We start from the raw sequence: 19,139 nt of genomic DNA, 5'->3' as shown, positions 1-19,139 counted from the left end.
TTTGCAGGCATAGAGATGAGCGTTCCAGGTTCAAAACAGCACGTATTTTCTTTTATGTTAAAATGACTTAAATTTTTCTTGAATTATGTGGATGCATTGGTCATTTACTTGCCACCAAAATCCTAAACTCTCGTATTACGGAGGAACATGTCATCTTTTGGTGCTGTCTACACACTAATGCAGCGGGAAATCAACATGTGGGTTGTCCCTCATGCGAATACATACTGGGCGATAAGCTCAATGGGATGAATCTGTAAGCAACTATTCCGTCAACTTGACATTCTCAAAGCCCACAGATTGTGATTCCGCATTGACCTAAATTTACACACTCAATGCTACACTCCACAGTCTAACGAGACAATTGACCCTGGAGCTTAGTGGTGTCAACACTGACGCATATTATGTACGAGTGTCCTTCATGTTCCAGTGAGGCTAACTCAGTACAGACTATCCCAATACCTTGTCGGTCGTTAAAGCTGCAGCTGTCTGAGAAGGCCTTGGAGAGCCTAGTGCTTGCCTTAGGCCAGGCGTATTAAGCTTGTTGTCGGTGATGCCTTAAGAGCCCACCAACCTTTGCTCTGAAGAGTGCTTCAGCTATATACATGTTCTCTCTATTCCCGCTACAGTCTAACATATGCAAGCTTCTTTGGACAACTCTCTTTGCTAACATCTGCGGCATCTCCTCCTTGTCCTTTTACGCTGAAGCCTGCAAAAAACATTAGCAAGCTTTTGCTTCTCAAATTTTGTTTACTTTCAGCTTGAGTCTGATTCATCAATATAATCTACTGAGTAAACAGTTTAAAGTAAACTGCTATAATAAATTGAGAATATATCATTTTATGCAATAAATTTAACAAAACTTTTAACCAAAAAGCAAACAGAACAGCTACTGCAATATACCTTTTCATTAATAAAGTGGCGAGTTGGGCTTATCAATACATTATTCTGGCGCGCTACAGCGCAGAAAACACCATAGACAATACGAATGACAAGTACTGATCCGGAAAGCAATCCTGGCAGGTTATACAATCGCTTGCAAGGAAACCTTCAAAATCTTTCCAGTCATGTTAATTTTTAACATTATTTGCATGGTGTCTTAGCCTATCATTTGCACAATATCCAGTTTGGCCATCATACACTTTACCACACTTTAAAGCAATTTCGTACATCACCCTTTCTGCACCATAAACAAAGGGCCTCCTGTGTGCTTTGTGCCAAAGACCTGTTGTGTCCTTGCCTCCCAGTCGGTCACTCTGCAGAGCTTAGACAGCCTGTTTGGTGCTGAAAATATGACTTTGACGTCTTACTGCTGAGTCACCTGTTTCTAGTTGGGCCACAGCTTGTGCATAAGGTATCGTCGCTGTCTTCTGCCTGTGTGGTGCGACGGCTTAACAATTTTGCGGGTGGTGGCGTACATTCATGAGCAGGCTGCTGGCAACTGAAATGAGGAGTGGCTTGAGATGGCCTGCATCTGTCAGCCTTTCAGACTGACGCCCAAATGCTTCAGAAGTACAGTGTGGGCAAGGTTTGCCCAGAGTGTTTTTGAGGCATGATGTGGCAATAGCTCATTTAACAAGCTTATAGTGGGCGGACTTGAAATTCATTAGAGGTCTGTTTGTGCACGGTTCATAGCACCAGCAGACGCTAACACCTGCAAAGTGAAACCAAATATGTCATAATCTAATTTGGCCATTTACTGGGGGTTCGTGGGTTAGGCTAACCCCTGTATTCAGAAACGCTCCTAGACTTGAACTTGATTTGAAACTGCCTTCAATGCAGTGTGCTTGAAATGCATTTGTGCTGCCTTGGCACCGCCTAAAGAAAGCGTGTTCAAAAAGCATTTGTGCGCATTGAAAACGGTGGCAAGTCAAATTCGAGTCGAGCAGCGTTTCTCAATATGGGGTTAATGGGATCATCACATCGAAAAACACATCAAGTAGAACTTTGCTTTGTAGTTCTAAGTTGTGCGGATCGCAATTTAAAACAACCAGGTAATCGTCAACATATCGCAAGATGCTAAGAACATTTTTATCTGTGAGCAAGCCGTTGATCTTACGATTGAAGTGATCAAGAACTAGGTTTCTAAAAACCGCGCAATGTAGGAATGAGTACATATGCCTTGATTCTGCAGGTGTGGGATTCTTTCAAACATTTAGCACGTAGACTGCTAATAAATGCTTAAAAGTTCTAATAGACCACCAGCAGAGATCCATGCAGAGATTTGGAAAGCGATGGAACCGTGTTTATCAATAGAATGCTAAACACACTCGAGGATTAGGTTGAGGCCGGGAATAAAAAATACCTTTGACGTCAATTGATAAAGCCTGACGCCACTTGTCAGTGAAAGTGTCAAAGACATCTAAAACCTGGTTAGATTTTGTCATGATGAAAGTGTTCTCTATCACTAAATGCTTGAGATTACGCTGATTCAGATTCAGAGACAATAGTCGGTAAGGGTGTTTTGACCTCCTGCATTTTTGCACTATATAAGACATTTAAAAAATTGTTCTTGCTCTTATTGATTGACTTAACAAAATCGGGAAGGTTAAGCTTGTCACAGTCTTTTTTGCATTATACTTCTGTTTACTCAATGAAACATTGGAGTAAGAATCGACGGCAGAAATTGCTTCTCTAGACTTTGATTCAAATATTTTTGCTCAGCAGAACCGTGAAACCTCCTTCCTTATAGGCCAGGAGAATGTGTAGGAAGTGGTCACGTATAAAAGCCGCTGCTCGTTTAATGGTTGGGTCAGGTTTAAAGGGACACTAAAGGCAACTATTAAGTTGAAATTCATTGTTGAAACCTCATAGTGTTACTTTTGTGCCAAGGAAGGGCTTATATTGAAATAAAATCACATTTTAGTGGTCTGCATTGGGTTAGCGCACTTAAAGTTACCCGCCTCAACAGAACATCTGACGTCAACTAGTATCGTACACAACGTTGCCTGGCTTTATTGTGCGGTCGCTGACACTATAGTAGCAGCACGGGGAAAGTAGCGGGAGCTACAGTAGCAACAAAAACCACTGAAAAACTTTTAGCGATGGCCTTCAGAATTGCAAATGCGATTGGTTAACTGGGCCCCGCTAGATGGCATGATCTGTCCAATTAAACCACGTGAAAATTTAATTTTTGAACTATTTACGCCATTCCCTATAGTAACGTCCCAGTTTTTTTTTCCATGATTCAAACAGAATCTAACAAGCAGCCTTTTGTTGTGCCTCTTGACGGAATGTTTCTTTTATTAAGTGCAGCTAGATCGATTACTAGTGATTAATTGTAGGAGGTTTGTCTGACATCATCGAGATCATTTCGAGAATGTCCTTCTGTAACACATGTATTCTTGTGCACTTACCTTAATTTCTCGATAAGCAGGGCACTGCTGTTGTTAATATTGTCGTTTTAGACATTGTCATACATTGAGCTTTCAGTCTGACATAAATTGTTATTTGACTTCCAGAAGGAAGTGTCCCTTCCAGTTCTTGCAGCGCTAACACCTTCTGAAAGACAATGTGCGCTCTGATCTGCAGGGGTTAAGCGAAACGTTATGTACAAACGAAAAGTGCGCTGGCCTCGACTCCCTGAGTGCCACAGCGAACTTCGGTCCAAGGAAGAGAACACAGGTTATGCTGGCTTACAAGGAGGAGGAGGAGGAATAAATGAAGAAGGACAGGGAGGTTAGCAAGTTACTTCACTGATTATATGCACGTTGCATTGAGACTCTTGCGTACTTGAGGTAAACTAGGTCCTCAGTCTTTTCAGGACGGTATATACAGAGCATTTAAAAAAATGTGTCCAATATTCTTTCAAAATCAGCAAAAGATGCTATTTGCTCGCTGTCTTCGCAGTTGCCTTTTCTATCGGGATGGGCATGTTAAGAGGGTTGAAGAGATCACTTATAGATGTAATTAGAAAAGTTAAGTTATTTAAATTTTCAATGAGCAGATATGGGTAGTTAAGTCTATGGGGTCTTGAAATGGGAAGTGCCACCACCACGTTTTTGGACTGAACGGACACAGCAGACATGGTCGGAACAAACCAAATAGACATTTACTTAACAACTTTTTTATCAACGTCATTGTCCGCTAAATAATTAGAACACCAGTCGTGATCAACACTCTAGGACATCCTTACACAATATAAACAACACGACAAACAAGTCGGTGTCGCTAACGCCTGACCCACCCCGTGGGCCCACCACTGACAGCCCGCGGTGCCGTCCACAGCAGACCCACCGCAAGAGACAACCGTCCGCCCCACCACTCCACGCCAAGAGACTCGCTCAACTCTCTCGCCTGCCACTAGAGGTGTGCGCCGAGGCGATTTCGACCGGCGGCGGCGTGGGGGTCGTCCAGAGTCGGCGGCGGCGGCGTTGTCGGCGCACGCCGGTTTTTTTTATCGGCGGCGGCGTGCGGCCAATTTTCGTCGGCGGCGGCGGCGTCGGCGCCGCAGAAACCGAAACTGAAAGTTCAAAAGGCTCTTCTGCCACAGGTTACTGAATTCGTTGAAATTCAGGGATCCAAATAGCATAAATGACACTACACAGATGTGTCGACATCTCGATGAATGCAAATCGTTTTGTAAAATAGTTTTTATTTTGCATTCATAAAAAAATAACGCGTATTTCAATCTATGTCTTTGTTCTACCGTAAATGTGCAGCACTTTGCTTTTTTTGCAATTTAGGATGCAGCAGTTTGTTGTTGTTGTTGGCAACGTCATACTTTATGAAACCTTCTTTCATTGAACAATGAGCAAGCAGTGACGCACGTCACTCATTTCGCTTTTTCCGGATCCGATGTTACTTTTACACTGTACGCTGCACACAAAAAGAAGCACCTCTGCTTCGAGTTTTCTTATTGCGATTACATGAAACCGCTTTTTTGAGTATCTGTCATGCTTTGAATAGAACTTTCCTTCAAACGAATCAAAATACCTACTTTTCACAATGTGAGAATCTTTTATGCAGCGGTATAGGATGTGGAAGGAAACAAATCTGCGCATTTATTCAACTAGTTCTCAGCACGGTGTTCAATGAACGAAGTGTAGACGTGGGCGTGGGCGAGGCGGGTGGTGCAACACGGACACTTGAACCCTTCAAGCTCCACCAGCACTTGCTACCCACTCTAGCGACACCAACACGACCCGCTCCCTCAGTCGTGATGCAAGTTGAAAGAAGGGTTCGCATCCCCCCAAGACAAAAACCTGTCGATGGTCATATGTGCAGGTGAGAGCAAATGCAATATTTGCTCAGATACACAGCCCATACTGGTCACGAGCTGGGCGTCCGTTGACCACGCCTGCAGAGAACGTTGACTCCCCGACCCCTTGGTGTTTGGTCAGGGGAGGGGAACACCCCTTGCAAGTGGGCCCCATTAAAATTTCTCTTAAAAACGTCCCAAATAAGAATGCTTGATAAGTATGTATAAAACATTCAACTTTTCAATGCTTTTTGGTAGCGTGTTCACGTGCTCAATACCCATCAGATGTGTGAGAAATCGAAATAGCAACTGCCACTCTCGACTTGTTCCGGAAAAGACACAATAGAACAATGCAATTACGAGTGCTGGGAACCTTTGTTTTTTTGTATATTTGATTTCTAGGCATGATTTGAATTCTTATATAAACAAAAATAAAACGTGCAACATATTAAAAAAAATGCTGCTATTGCAAGATGTGTGTTGCAAGACGTGATTTTTCTAGACTTACATCTCTGCAAGGCACATCTGGTGTCACAAACTTGCAAGTGTCCCCCCTTTTCCCCACGACATTTCCCGATACCCCCCCCCCCTCTCTAATAAAAAGGCACCAATGTAGGCCTCCGTAGGCCTCCGTGATTGCCTACTGGTGCGTGGCGGGCCATTCCGGTGGCTAGGATCAACAGTGCCGATTTCGACTTGCTTTATTGGAGGTGCTGAAGGATCAAGAAAAGACTGATATTTGTAAATTTCTTGAGAATTCAGTGATAGTTTCTTTGTGAATACCGTGGATTATTGAACCTAACTTTGAGTGTAATCCTCCAATGAAAAAAAAAATGGTTTCATCCTTTGTCACAGCAGAGTTAGAAGCCATCACATGTGCAGGCATCATTAAGCTTCTATATAACATTGCTAAGATTCAGTACATTTGTACAAATAATTCTCGTTAATTGAACATTTTGAGTATAATCCTTGCTTGGGTTAGTATGTGTGAAACATAAATTTGAGTTTTAAAAATTCTCCTTGTGGGTTTCTGCAGCAAAGACGCATTGATTAAAACTGATGACTTCGGAGCTACGGCAGAGGCAACATTCGTTATGTTTTTTTCGGTTACGGTAACGGTAACGCGTTACCTTTATGTATTTATATAACGTGGAGCCGTGAAACGTTCCCCTTTTTCTTATTAGAGTAACGAGTGAGGTATTTAGTTACTTGTTACTGTAACGGATACATCACTAAATAGACCTACAGGAGTGATGTCGGCCCACACCGTCAGTTGTTGTTGCGGTCTATAGGCTGGCTGTAAACATTACATGGATATATTACTTCCACCCAGCACGTGATAGGGAAGGGTCGCTCGACCATTGAGAATCTCGACCTTTGAGAGAAATACACAACAGCTTAATGATATGCATATCATCCCACCGAAGCGTGCACTTCGTTTCGTTAAAGTTCACAGTCAACGTGAGTGCTGTCGTCACGCCGTATGTTTTAGGTAGAAATTTAGCCTACTCAAAATACCCAAAGACGTCCATCCACCTAGCAACGCGTGGCCACCCGCTGACGGTTCTGTATGAAAATGGCAGCCACAGTGAAACATGCTGCATCTGCTGAAATTTTATCGCAACATTATTATACTGCCACGCTCGCTTGTATTTTAAGTCACTGTCTTGCGCAAAGGCACTGCCGTAGTGGTTCAGTAGCTAAGGTACTCGGCTGCTGACCCGCAGGCCGCGGGATCAAGTCCCACCTGCGGCTGCTTTATTTTCGATAGAGGCGAAAATGCTGTAGGTCCATGTGCTGCGATTTGGGTGCATGTTAAAGAACCCCAGGTTGCCAAAATTCCTAGAGTCCTTCACTATACGGCATCTCTCATAATAATGTGGTGGTTTTGAAACGTTAAACACCACATATTAATCAATTGCCTTGCGCAAAGGACGCTTGGCTGTCTGCGAAAACTCTAGATTATTTTAGAATCTTCTGATAAGCTTGAGACACCTACGATATGGATGCTATGTGTATAAATGGCGACGTACCTTCGCGCAGATCATATTACCAACGACCAATGCTCTGATTACCGCTATCTGTGTAAAGCACGAATTTCTAGTACTTTACACTTTCCTATGCACATGTTCACTCAATAAAAAGTGTCGTCTTGAGCAACCCACGTACCATCTTCTTTGACGTCGCAACCACGTGGCAATACCATAAGTGAAATGAGAACGCTGAAATGTTCGATACAAAACAGTGAGATGGGGTGTAAGTGCACGCCCAAGTTTGATTTGAGATGCGTATACCACAAGCTATTTTCTTCTATATGATGCGGATTTGTTAAATTACTGTGAAGTTGAATGTCAAGAAAGGAAGAACACGAACTTGGAAAGAGACAGTGGAGACGAAAAGTGATAGGTATTGACGTAAAGTTTGATCGGTCATTCCACGCCAAACGTCCAAGGCGTTTTGGCTACTATCTCAGCTGTATTCGAAAAATGTCGGGCTGATTTACTCTATTGAAAGCAGTCTATTGCGAAAATGTTTTGCAGAGAAAAATGTTTTTGGTCACCTATATGTGACCGAAATTCCGGCAATAGGCTGGGCCCTATAACGAGTCCTAAGATAAAAGAACATTTGCTGAGTGAGTCTATGTGGGCTCCATTTATTTTGCCGACCTATTGTTCCGAATATTTAAAACCTCCCACGATGGCGTGCCTTGTCGTATTGACGTTCCGGCTTGTAAAGCCGAAAATTTTATTTTTCAAATTATAAACTGTTCATGTCTCCCCCCCCACCCTCCCCTCCCCGGAACTCGTTCTAGGGTTGGTCCTTTGATAAAAACCAGTCTTATATCTTGAAAAAATGCTTGGATGTCAACTATTCATAACTCTCATTAAAGATGTGGAAATGAAATGGCCATCACTAAATGACTGATGAGGTGAAATATTAATATTAAAAATCATAGTAAACGTGACTAAAAAGCTAATTCTACAAAAACAATGTAACCTGAACTAATGATGTCACCACACATCTAAAACCTCATGCAATGTATATTGCATACCTGCAAGGTGCAGTTATTCGAGCGCTTTTTGTAGGGAAATTTGGTCATGGAGTTAATCCCGTTCACGGTGGTGCTATTTTTAAATTTAACGGCTGAATATCTAACGCAGCATTAGGAAATTCTTTGCGTGAAACCCGTATTTTTTTTCGACGTAATTGAGGATTGTATACATTGTGCTGGCACGAAGTTTAATGCAGGTGATGTGTTTATAGAGTACACCATTCGGTGACTGTGGTAAAATAGAAACAGCAATTCATGTTAATTCATGCTACAAAACTCACGTGACCTGCTCACGAAGTGCGTTACTAATGAACGGAAGAATTAAATAATTCTCGGACTTTAATGTTGTTTCTGTAGTCCAATCTACAAACGTTCGAATTAAACGAGCATGACGGTACGAAGGCATGGAATTGGGTTCTGCAGCATGTTGTGACGCATAGTGCCACTTCAGGTCACCTTTATTACGTCACATTGGAATCCACACTGAGCTTGATCTATGATTATGTACCTAATCAACGGAGAATGAGTGCTAAGCTCCGGTTTCATTATTAATGTTGCTTCAAAAACGAGAAAGCAGCACGATTCGCAAGTAATCGAGCACCCGTTCTGTTTTTCTATTGCGTTGAACTGCTTGTGCCCTAAGATGCCACTTAAGTTTTTTCTTGAATAATTGTGGCGATTGGGAAAGTTGTGAGCGCCAAACAAGACGTTAACAAGAACGAGAGAGACAGGACAGATGCTTGTGAACGTCATGTGGAACCATTAGTTATAGCGCTCGAAATTTCCCGATAGCAATGCGCCATCTGGCAGGACTTCAAGTTTTGTTAAAATGTAGCAATGACACAGATCATGGTTTTTTGTCATGTCATTTGCTACCAATTAAACAGTGGCTGCGTAATTTATGTTACCATGAAAATTGTCGCGGCCATATTTCAAGAAGGAAGGAGGCAAAAACGCACCGTTCATGCCATACGTGATCCTTCATCACTCGTGGAAATAAATTTATTCAAGCTGTAACGTGATTGAAGAATTCTGTTACTTCTCGGCAATCAGAGAGGCTTTTAATTCTCCAGTCTCTTTATGAGATTTTTCCAACAGGCCTGCAGTTCTGTTGTACCGACATAACAACACCCATGTTTTTGAAGATTTTTTTTTTCATTCCCATTCAAAAACATTTCCATACATAGTCATTTCTGAAGCGCATAAGAACTGAATTCCTGTCGTTCGTCACCCGTCGCTGCGTTCGTCCAGTATGCACTGCAAAAGGCTTGATGGCCAAGTCGTTTTCCATGTTCAAGTTCCTCGTACCCAACCTTTCGCGCTCTTTGTGCACTTCAAGGAATTCAGAAAAACTACAATACAACCCAACGAACTGTACACCGTGTCCTCGGGACTGGTTAGCATGGCGCAAACATGTTGCGAGTGGTCTCGCAGTGTTCTGCCATTGTGCTTCGTTCGCTGTTCCGTGAGCTCAAGTTTGGTCGACACGCGGCGTCGTTGCGGCGCCATTGGTGTCGTGTTTCCCGTGTCTTTTCTTATACACAGTGTTCTGCGAATAAATGCCTCTGTGTAGCCGCTGGTGCCGAGGTCGCGGATTACGTTTTTCCTTCTTTCCTTCCGCACCTGTGGTGACAATTGGTGGTTAGATTATCGGTTATTTCTTTACTCATTTTAGTTTTCTCGTTTAGCTAGTTTTTTGTAATCTTGCCCAAGAAAGGTGATCATGAATTCTTTTTTTTTTCTCGTGGGAATGACCATAGGTATCTGCGTACATGGTTGCAGCTCCACATTTCCAAGTTGTACGACTCGGACTGCCCTGCCGACGGCCCCTATTCTCTTTCTGCTCTAGCTCTTCCGTCACGTTCTTCCAAACCTTCTCCTCCTACCTACTTCTAAACTCTTTTCTCCACTCTTCCCTTTCCCTTCAAGCGACTGAGCCGTGGTCTCGCAAGGAAAGATAGTGTCTTTTTTTTTCATTTTTTCAACCACACATTCGTCCATTCAGGGGAAGCTTGCATGCAGTAACTGGTTTGGAAAGAAGGTAAGGTTCATGGAAAGTCACCTCACCCTGAGCTGCCGAGCACAAAACAAAGCTTAGCCGAGAGTCATGAGAAGGCAAGGAGATTACACAGCAAGATGAAAAGAGAAGATACTTTGCCTAATGGATTATTGCGAAAGCCAGTGGGGAAACTCTTTTCTTTAAAACCATCCCCACTTCTAGTCGTACATTGAAGTAACGAGAAAAACTCCAACCAAAACATATTTAAAAGAAGCGACGTTTTTAAGCCAATCTCTCACCCCTGAGGAAGAAGCCGGACCAGCTTCGAAACATCGGGTTTTTTTTCCCTTAAATATATATTGGTTCGAGTTCTCATTCCTTCACTTTCTATCCAAAACAGGCAGACTTATATCGAATGTTCACCTTTGATTCCAGTCGTACATTATATCTTCGCTGCTCCGACAAACCCCCTCACACCGAGACATTTAGAGGAGTGACAGGTGCGCAACCGTAAGCAGCCCCTCTTCCTTCTTGGACGCTTATAGCTCTCGTGTGCGTGTGTGTGTGGGGGCGGGGGGTAGAGAGAGGAGTACTGACGAAAAAAATGTTGCATCTTGGTTTTTTTTTTCTGCACCAGGTAGCTAACGACATAGTCATTATTTTATTTTTGAGGAAGCAGCATACAATACAACACAACCATGCCCACCTAAAAAGACGCAAACACAGGCGTTGTATTGCCACTGATGAGGTATTGTCGAAAGACTCAGCTTATGTAGGATAACACGTACATGTGCATTAACACCAGAGCATACAATGAAGACAAGTTTTTCTTGCAGTGTTTTGCAGGAAGACTTGATGAATGATGAACCGTGAATGCACCTTACTTGATTTGAAACTCGGGACAGGTAACAGACTCATTAAAGAACGCGACCCTGTCAAGTCATGGTTCTCAGATTTTATGCTGCAAAAATTTTATATTACACCATTCCGCACAATGACCAAATTACAAGCGAAGGTGAATGTATTGACCAGCATAGTATCATCAAATTTCAAAATAGCACAGGTATTTACAGCAGCCAATTCATGTGGTACTCATTGTATATAGTGCTATCAGCAAGCATGTGCCTGTCGCGAAAATTGCATGTTATGTTAGGTTTCTCTTTAATATTAATATGTAGAGGCACGGGAAATAACTTTTTGTATGTTGATATTTATATATATATATATATATATATATATATATATATATATATATATATATATATATATATATATATATATATATATATAGGTTGCTTGGCAATTGCAATTCTTTCACATGTGTTTTTTAATGGTGCTCCTTCGACGTTTATTGTATGAGCCGGACCACGTCGAATATCGCTCATTTTTAGTCCGAGTGAGTCCAAAGCAAAATATTTTTATATATGGTTATTGAGTTAGTCTGAGTGAGTTCCATTTATTTTGCCAACCTATGCCGTACATGGGATCTTTCCGTATTCGTAGTCTGAGTGTTGTTTGCGAAATTTACTATAACCTTGCTCGTTTGAATGGCGAATTTGGTTTTCATGTTAAGCAAAATCGTTTGTTCCAGGTGTTAAAAGCTGAACAATATTGCTGCTATTTTTCTGTCATACAAGCATCCAGAAATATTGCCGAAAGGCTCTGTTTGCGTTCTTTTTGCAAAATCGCTTGATGCTGCTCTGGGCAACCCAGACAATGACGACGTTTCAATTTTTCGACAACGAATTGCACACAGGCTGTTTGCGATAAGCAAGAAAACACTCTGATGTGCAATTGGAGGTGGAAAATATATAGTTTGCTATTTGTATGAAGGCTTGAGATAAATGTAAAGGGACAACTGGAAATGAGGGTGAAAGAGTGTGCTGGCGTTACCTCTAATTTAGGTAGGTACCTCATCTTCCAGTATAGCTAGGTGGCGCAGACATTTTAATACTTCGGCGTTTCGGTAGTTAGGTGTTTTGATTTTTTGACTTGGTGCAGAAGACTGAGGCGCAAAAAACATATCGTGAAGCAGGAAGAGCAGAAGAGAAGAAAGAACAGCGCCATTGACATTTTACACTTTCGGTATATCTTGTTTAATCGGCTTTCTGATTTTTCGGTTTACTAACTTTCGGCATTCCAATAGTTCGTCATTTCGATTTTCGGCGTTTCGAATGCCACATTATTATAGCTTTAGTCAACAAAAAATGCGAACTCTACCCAGGTGCATTTAAATCACGTGCAGCGCTCCGCTTACCGGGAAATGATACCAACCTGTGCGACAAAAGCAAATAATCCATGAAAAAAAATATTGCATAGCAAAGTCACAGTTATGAACTAACTGAATAGTATTTGAGGGACCATGTTTAATTAACCAGTAATCATGCGTTGGTTTATAATTGCAACTCATCCGCCGCGAAACATACTTTTTTTATTTTTGCGGATTATTTGCTCGTTGTTCTCTATCAATTTATTATTCTTCGAATGTAATTAACCAGGTGCTTTACACGTCAGTATTCCTTCACAGTGTCACAAGAGATCCACGTGGTGCACTCTAAAATTATTCGAATTCCTCGATGACCAAAGCTAATACTTGCGCGGAAATAATTTGAATAAGTACTTAGAGAGCTCTATATACTGTCTAGATGTTTCTCGCGTCCACTCAGCTTGTACTTAATGCTAGGATTGCACTTAATGCTAGGAACCACCACAACCAACCACCTTAATATAAACACATGCGAGGACTGAGATCAGTAGAACGCCACTTAAAAATTGTCTAGCTGACTAAAAACAAAAAAAAAGCTTTTTTGAAAAAAAAACTTAGAGTCGGTACACAGGGCAGGCTGCTAGCAAATTCGCTCTGGAAACATCAATGTTAAATTTAGAACCTAATGTGGCGCGTCATTGGCTCAACATCTTTCTGCAGAACACCACAGTCTAGATGCTGATGGTCTACAAGTCCTTCAATTAGCAGAAGTGGTCTCTTACAACGTGCTTTATTTTTCCAACTGCGTCATGCGTATAGTCTTCTATGCAGTCCCCTAGAATAGGTTTAATTGAAGGACTCATTGAAGAAGAGATACAAGCTAGCTAGTTTTCTTTTTGTACCAGCACCAAAAAGCACATCGGCACTACTGCCACGTGCTCCACATAGCACCACTCAGTGAATAGACAAACGCCATGATGAAAAATAGCAATGAGCAAAGTGCATGGTTTAACCCACCAACCTCAAGACTAGAGGGTTTCGTTACACCGGCCGTACAGACAATAGCATAAAGGCTTTTACTTGTCATCTTCCTGTTGGCGATGGTCAAGAGTTGTAGTGTGCAACATCTGTGCACCGGGCCCCAGTGCATAAACCGGGTTTTCAGCAAAAATATGTCGCTTCGTTTAATCAAAATATGCCGGAGGGAAAATGTCTGGCGATCGAATGCTTGGTAGTCTGTAAGAGTCCTGTCACAGCGTCGATACGGCTTATTGTACACAATTCTATAGATTCGGCAGTGGGGCTTAACATTCATGAACCATGCAAAAGCACCGACAGAGAACAAGTACTTCCAAGTGCGAGCTTAGTTTAAAAAAAAAATGTTGGAGCGATTTCCTTTTTCTTGGCGCATCATTCTGGAGTATCACTTCCAGAAATCATGCGCGGCGAATAAATATTTGTAGTACTTTAACCCAAATATATGCGACTAACAACCGCCTCATACTTCAGCTATATAATGAAAATATACTAGAATTCCAAGACTAAGAAAAGAAGCTATGGCATACACTGCACGCCTTTTTATAGCAGATGCACGTTACGTACGTCATTGTGACCACTACCAATTCCCTCTCGGAGTGAAACTGTGCGTGCTTGTGTGCGTGTGTCTGTAGAAGATGTTAAGATCAGCCTCTTTGGCTCGGCGCCGCTTGGACGCGGGGGATGATTGCAGCTAAGCCTACCCTAATTTGTTCCAGGTCAACGCTCTCGAGGTGCGCCAAGACGGTCATACTTCAAATTCTTCAACACAAAACGACAGTCATACTTCAAATTCTTTAGGGCTGTTGGCTCCCCTCGTCAAAAACTCTTTGGACACGCCTGACTGTCTGACGGCCTAGGAAGAGCTGTTTGAAATCGAGGCTGCTTGATTTGTTTGATGTGCCAAGAGACGCGCTGAACAATTAGCCGAGAGCTTGAGATCCGTCATCAGGTATGTTTCCCACACTTTGTGGTGCTTTCAAGTCTTCCATTCCCAGAGCCCGTACCCTGCCTAGCGCTGCAGACCCTATTCGGCACGTGCGATGCAATGTTATTGCACTCTGCTGTGACCTACGTTGTGCTTCTCCCTCGCCATGTGACGAACTGAACGTGCACACTCTCCCTTTCCTGCGTTGAAAAGAAGGCAGTCTTTGACTTTCTCTCTCTTTCTCCCTCTCGTTTTTTTTTTTATCCTTATTCGCTGCGCCGTGCTCCCTGCTGGGCTGCAGAAATTAGGCGCCTTCTTCTAACCACTACCCCCACTATGTGGGGGACGGAGATGAAGACGGCAATTTCTTTGGACTGCCCTGGACTGAATGGACATGCCGTCTGTCCGTTTACAGTGATATGCAAGGCGGCTTTCCTATAAGGTTTATTTTCCAACCAAAAACTCTCGTTCACAGACTGCTTTTCTCCCTCATTGTGCCTTTACTTTTTCGAATTCCAGCGAATGCACGCGAGCACGCGAGTACAACAAAATGTCATCTCTCCAAATTCCAGCGAAGGTACGCGAGCACAACAAGATCTCAAAAAGGTGAATGGCAAAAACAAAATGAGCGAGAAAAGCAGTCTGTGAACGAGAGTTTTTGATTGGAAAACTAACCTTACAGAAAAGCTGCCTTGCAGATTATTGCAAACTGTCCATTGTTTTCTCCTGCAGAGAATTTCAGGAAGACCATGGCTTAAAACGCGAGCACCGAGACGCTCTGAACCAGCTCTCGGAAGCTCTCATCAAGCTTCCATGATGCTACCATTAACATATAGTATTACGCTACCTTTAGTGTGTAAATAGTGTATATAAACGTTGCTCTTATCAGCACCGGCTACTCTGCTTGACTTCTGCCTGACAGTTGGCTAGCTCCTTCGAACACATCACGAGCAAGCAAAAGGGCACGGAATTGTAAAGATGAAAATGTGCAACATCACATCGCTTTTATTACGTGACATATTCGTTCTCCGCCGCATTCGCCCGATCGTGTCAACATATAACTTTCCAGTTTTATAGCGACGACACACCGTTGATTGCGGTCATGTCATTGGATGTCAATTAAACAGCGGTTGCATTATTTATTTGCAAATTACTTCAACATAAAGTATGGTGAAGTAATTTATTACTTAGCCACTTGAGGAGCTTTCTAACTTGACTAACTTTTTTATCAAGACCTGAACATAGTTAAGATTTATTTGGTTAATTCTGAGCATTACCTTCGCAACAGAAGTTCATCTGTCAGCTCAAATTTCGGTCCCTGCATCTTTGATGAATCAAAAATGCAGAGACCGTCAGGACGTCTTTTGTAAAGTCTCTACTGGCAAGTTTTTTTAAATTTTATTTTGTTATTTTTAAAACTGGTGGCCTCAGACAAGCTTATTACGCCGCTTCTCACCACTGGATAGCCGCCCCGCCGTGGTGGTCTAGTGGCTAAGGTACTCGGCTGCTGACCCGCAGGTCGCGGGTTCGATTCCCGGCTGCGGCGGCTGCATTTCCGATGGAGGCGGAAATGTTGTAGGCCCGTGTGCTCAGATTTGGGTGCACGTTAAAGAACCCCAGGTGGTCAAAATTTCCGGAGCCCTCCACTACGGCGTCTCTCATAATCATATGGTGGTTTTGGGACGTTAAACCCCACAAATCAATCAATCACCACTGGATAGCCGTTGTTACGCGCGGCGCCTAAGCCGACGGGGGAAGGCCGCGTTCTTTGTTCGTCAAACAAGTCACCGAAGGGCTGCCAGCCTGCTGTCCGCCGTGTATCGTCCATCTTAGCCGGGAAGTGAGGTGGCATTCCGACAACATAATATGTTCGACGAGACGATCACAATGGTTTCTTGGTGTCACAGGTGCAGTGTGGTGGCCACGCCCCAATCAAAGATCTTGACTTGAGCGAGCGTGAGCGGCACCGTCAGAAATGGTGTGTATGCCTCGTGATTCAACAGCGCATTCTGGACCCATTCCCTGATTTAGTCAAAACGCACAATTTATAGTGAGCCACCCAGCTCATTCGCAAGAGACCTCTCGCCCTGTCTGTACAGAATGTAATAAATCCTCTGTTAAGTTTACCATCTTACTCCTGAGTGCACATGCGTTTTCTTTTCTGTCTCTCTACACGCCCTTTCTTGCCCCTATTTCTCCACCCCCAGTGCTGGGCAGCAAACCGGATGCCAAGATATGGTTAATCCCCCAGCCTTCCTTTCTCTCTCTTGCCATCTTACTGCCTTGGCATCTTCATTCCGGATATCTAATGTCTTAAAAGGCCGGTACAAATAGATAAGTTAAAGAATAAAACAGATGGTGAATATTTTCTGCATGTTCAGACGCTGCATATAAGTGGTCATCCTCGAAAATTATCAACTTTAACACCGCGGACAGGTGCTGATGTACCCTGAGTAGCTTCGAGCATGTATTTAGACTCGGCGCTTTTAATCTTCATTAAGCTTCTCGCTTTCGATTTCATCCTTCGGGGCTTTATGTAGTTCTTCATCTAACGCGCTGAATTCGTGCTGCACTGCTACTACTTCATTTCTTCTGTATATACGCCCTGTTTCGGGCACGATCATAGGCTGCCATCTTGGACTGATAATGACGCCGTTTTGCATCCATATGAATATTCGAATAGTGCTACGGTGAACTCGCACGCATCAAAATGCTGGGCCAATACATTCAACGTCGTATGACCATAATCACAGCTAAATACGACACAAAAAACAGCAAAAATTGCTCTTAAGCTTAAGATGGCAGTGTCTATGCTTTACTGTAACTGTTACATTTATTCTTTGTCAATTTGTCTAATATGTCATTTCATGCAGCGGCCGCCGAACTTGTGCCGCTGTTCATAGTGGTACTCTCGGTTTCTGAAGCTGTATGAAGATAACTAAGAAGCCTGATTTTTACTGGCTACATAAAATGTGAAACGAAGCTATGAATCAAGATGAAAAAGAAGACAGATCTGTGAAAAGTCAGTGCTGGCGCATAAATGCCGCGCCGATGAAAAACGTCGGCGGCGGCGGCGGCGGCGCGCTGATCAGTTCGCGTCGACGGCGGCGGCGTGGCGAAAACTTTCGGCGGCGGCGCGCCGACCAGTCGGCGCACACCTCTACCTGCCACCAAGGAGGATATAAAAACTTGCTGGAGTGGAAGCGACGCCCGTCAGGTGACGCCAGCGGCAGCCATCTTGCCGGAGGCAGAAAGCGCGCTGCCGGTGTGTCGCCTCCACGCTTCGTTGCTGGTGCACGCTGTTCTCTTCAAAGTTTTCAATGAGTGCAAGTCTTGCTCTTGGATAATGGTTACCTCCTGCGTTGCCTACGGATGCACAAACAGGCTGAAGAAAGGTTCTGGCCTCACATTTCACCTGTAAGTACATGAAATTTAGCGTGTTCTACTCGCGGTCATTTCAGCCACATTGTAGTTGCTTGCAGGCCCACGCATGAAAGAGCAGCAAAATGGCATTGTGTGTACGTGTGCCGCAGTTGATTGTCGTATATTTCTTGACAGGTTTCCAAAGAATGCAGAAGTTCGGAGTCTTTGGGAGCGGGCAGTTCGCCGTGAAGGGTGGCGCACTAAGGATGGAGACCGCCTGTGCTCTGTACATTTCAGTCCTGAGTGCTTTGACCGCACTGGGCAAACGACACGACTGCGGGTGGGAAGTGTGCCCACGTCGTTTCCAGCTTTTCCGCCTCATCTGCAGAAACCTGTGAGTATTACTGCCATCGTTGGACGAGAAGCGTAATGTTTAGCGTGCACAACGCTTGTGGCGTTACGGCCGCTACATAATACTTGTTCCACGAAATGTTGTTGCGGGTATACGTGGCATTGATTGCGTGCCGAGAATTGGCGGTACTGTGGAGGAGTAGCTGTAGTTTTAGCATATCGTTACCGTGTTTGCGTTACCGTTTACCGCATTACCGGACGCCGCCGGCGAAGAAGAAGTTACCGGTAATGGTAACTGCTTCACCTTCACCTTAACTGGTGATCAAGATACATATTTATTTATTTATTTATTACTGCTGACCTGTTTACCAGGTCTTAAGCAGGAATGGGCATACAGCAATGTTTACTACAAAAACATTATTGACATCCACAGCATACTGACAGTGGTTACAATTCAATACTTAAAGGCACATCCGGCGAATGGAAAGTTATACCAGAGTGGGTGCATGGCCTTTTTGCTGGCATACAATGTCTCGTGCACGATTATGAAAAAGCTTGTTACTTAATACATTTATTATTTCTTCAAAGAAAATGTGTAGCTTAATTGTACCCACATTATATGTGTGACGTTTCATTTAGTTTTTGCGCTTGCTGCCTTTTTAGCTCGTCTGAGAAAACGTATGCTTTCAAACCCAGGTCAAACAGAAGCGTCCCGACCCCAAGTCTCGAGATTTCCCGGCCCCGCCTGGTCCTGAGTGTTCTGGGTTGTGCGACCTGCCTGGAGCTGAAAATTTTCCTGAAGACTCGCCAACCAAACTGTTCTACAAAGACAAGGTCCTTTCCTCACAAGAAGAGATAACCCAGTTGACGAAGAAGGTCAAAACACTGCAACAAACTAAACGAAGGCTGGTCAAGAGAAATGAAACCGCCCAAGAAATCATCAAAGAAATCAGAGAGCAAAAACTCTTGTCAGAAGAAGGCTCACATGTGTTTTCATCTGTTTTCTCG

Source organism: Rhipicephalus microplus, chromosome X (assembly GCF_043290135.1).
Source record: "Rhipicephalus microplus isolate Deutch F79 chromosome X, USDA_Rmic, whole genome shotgun sequence".
In the NCBI taxonomy this organism is placed as follows: Eukaryota; Metazoa; Arthropoda; class Arachnida; order Ixodida; family Ixodidae; genus Rhipicephalus; species Rhipicephalus microplus.
This window is presented reverse-complemented; position numbering follows the sequence as displayed.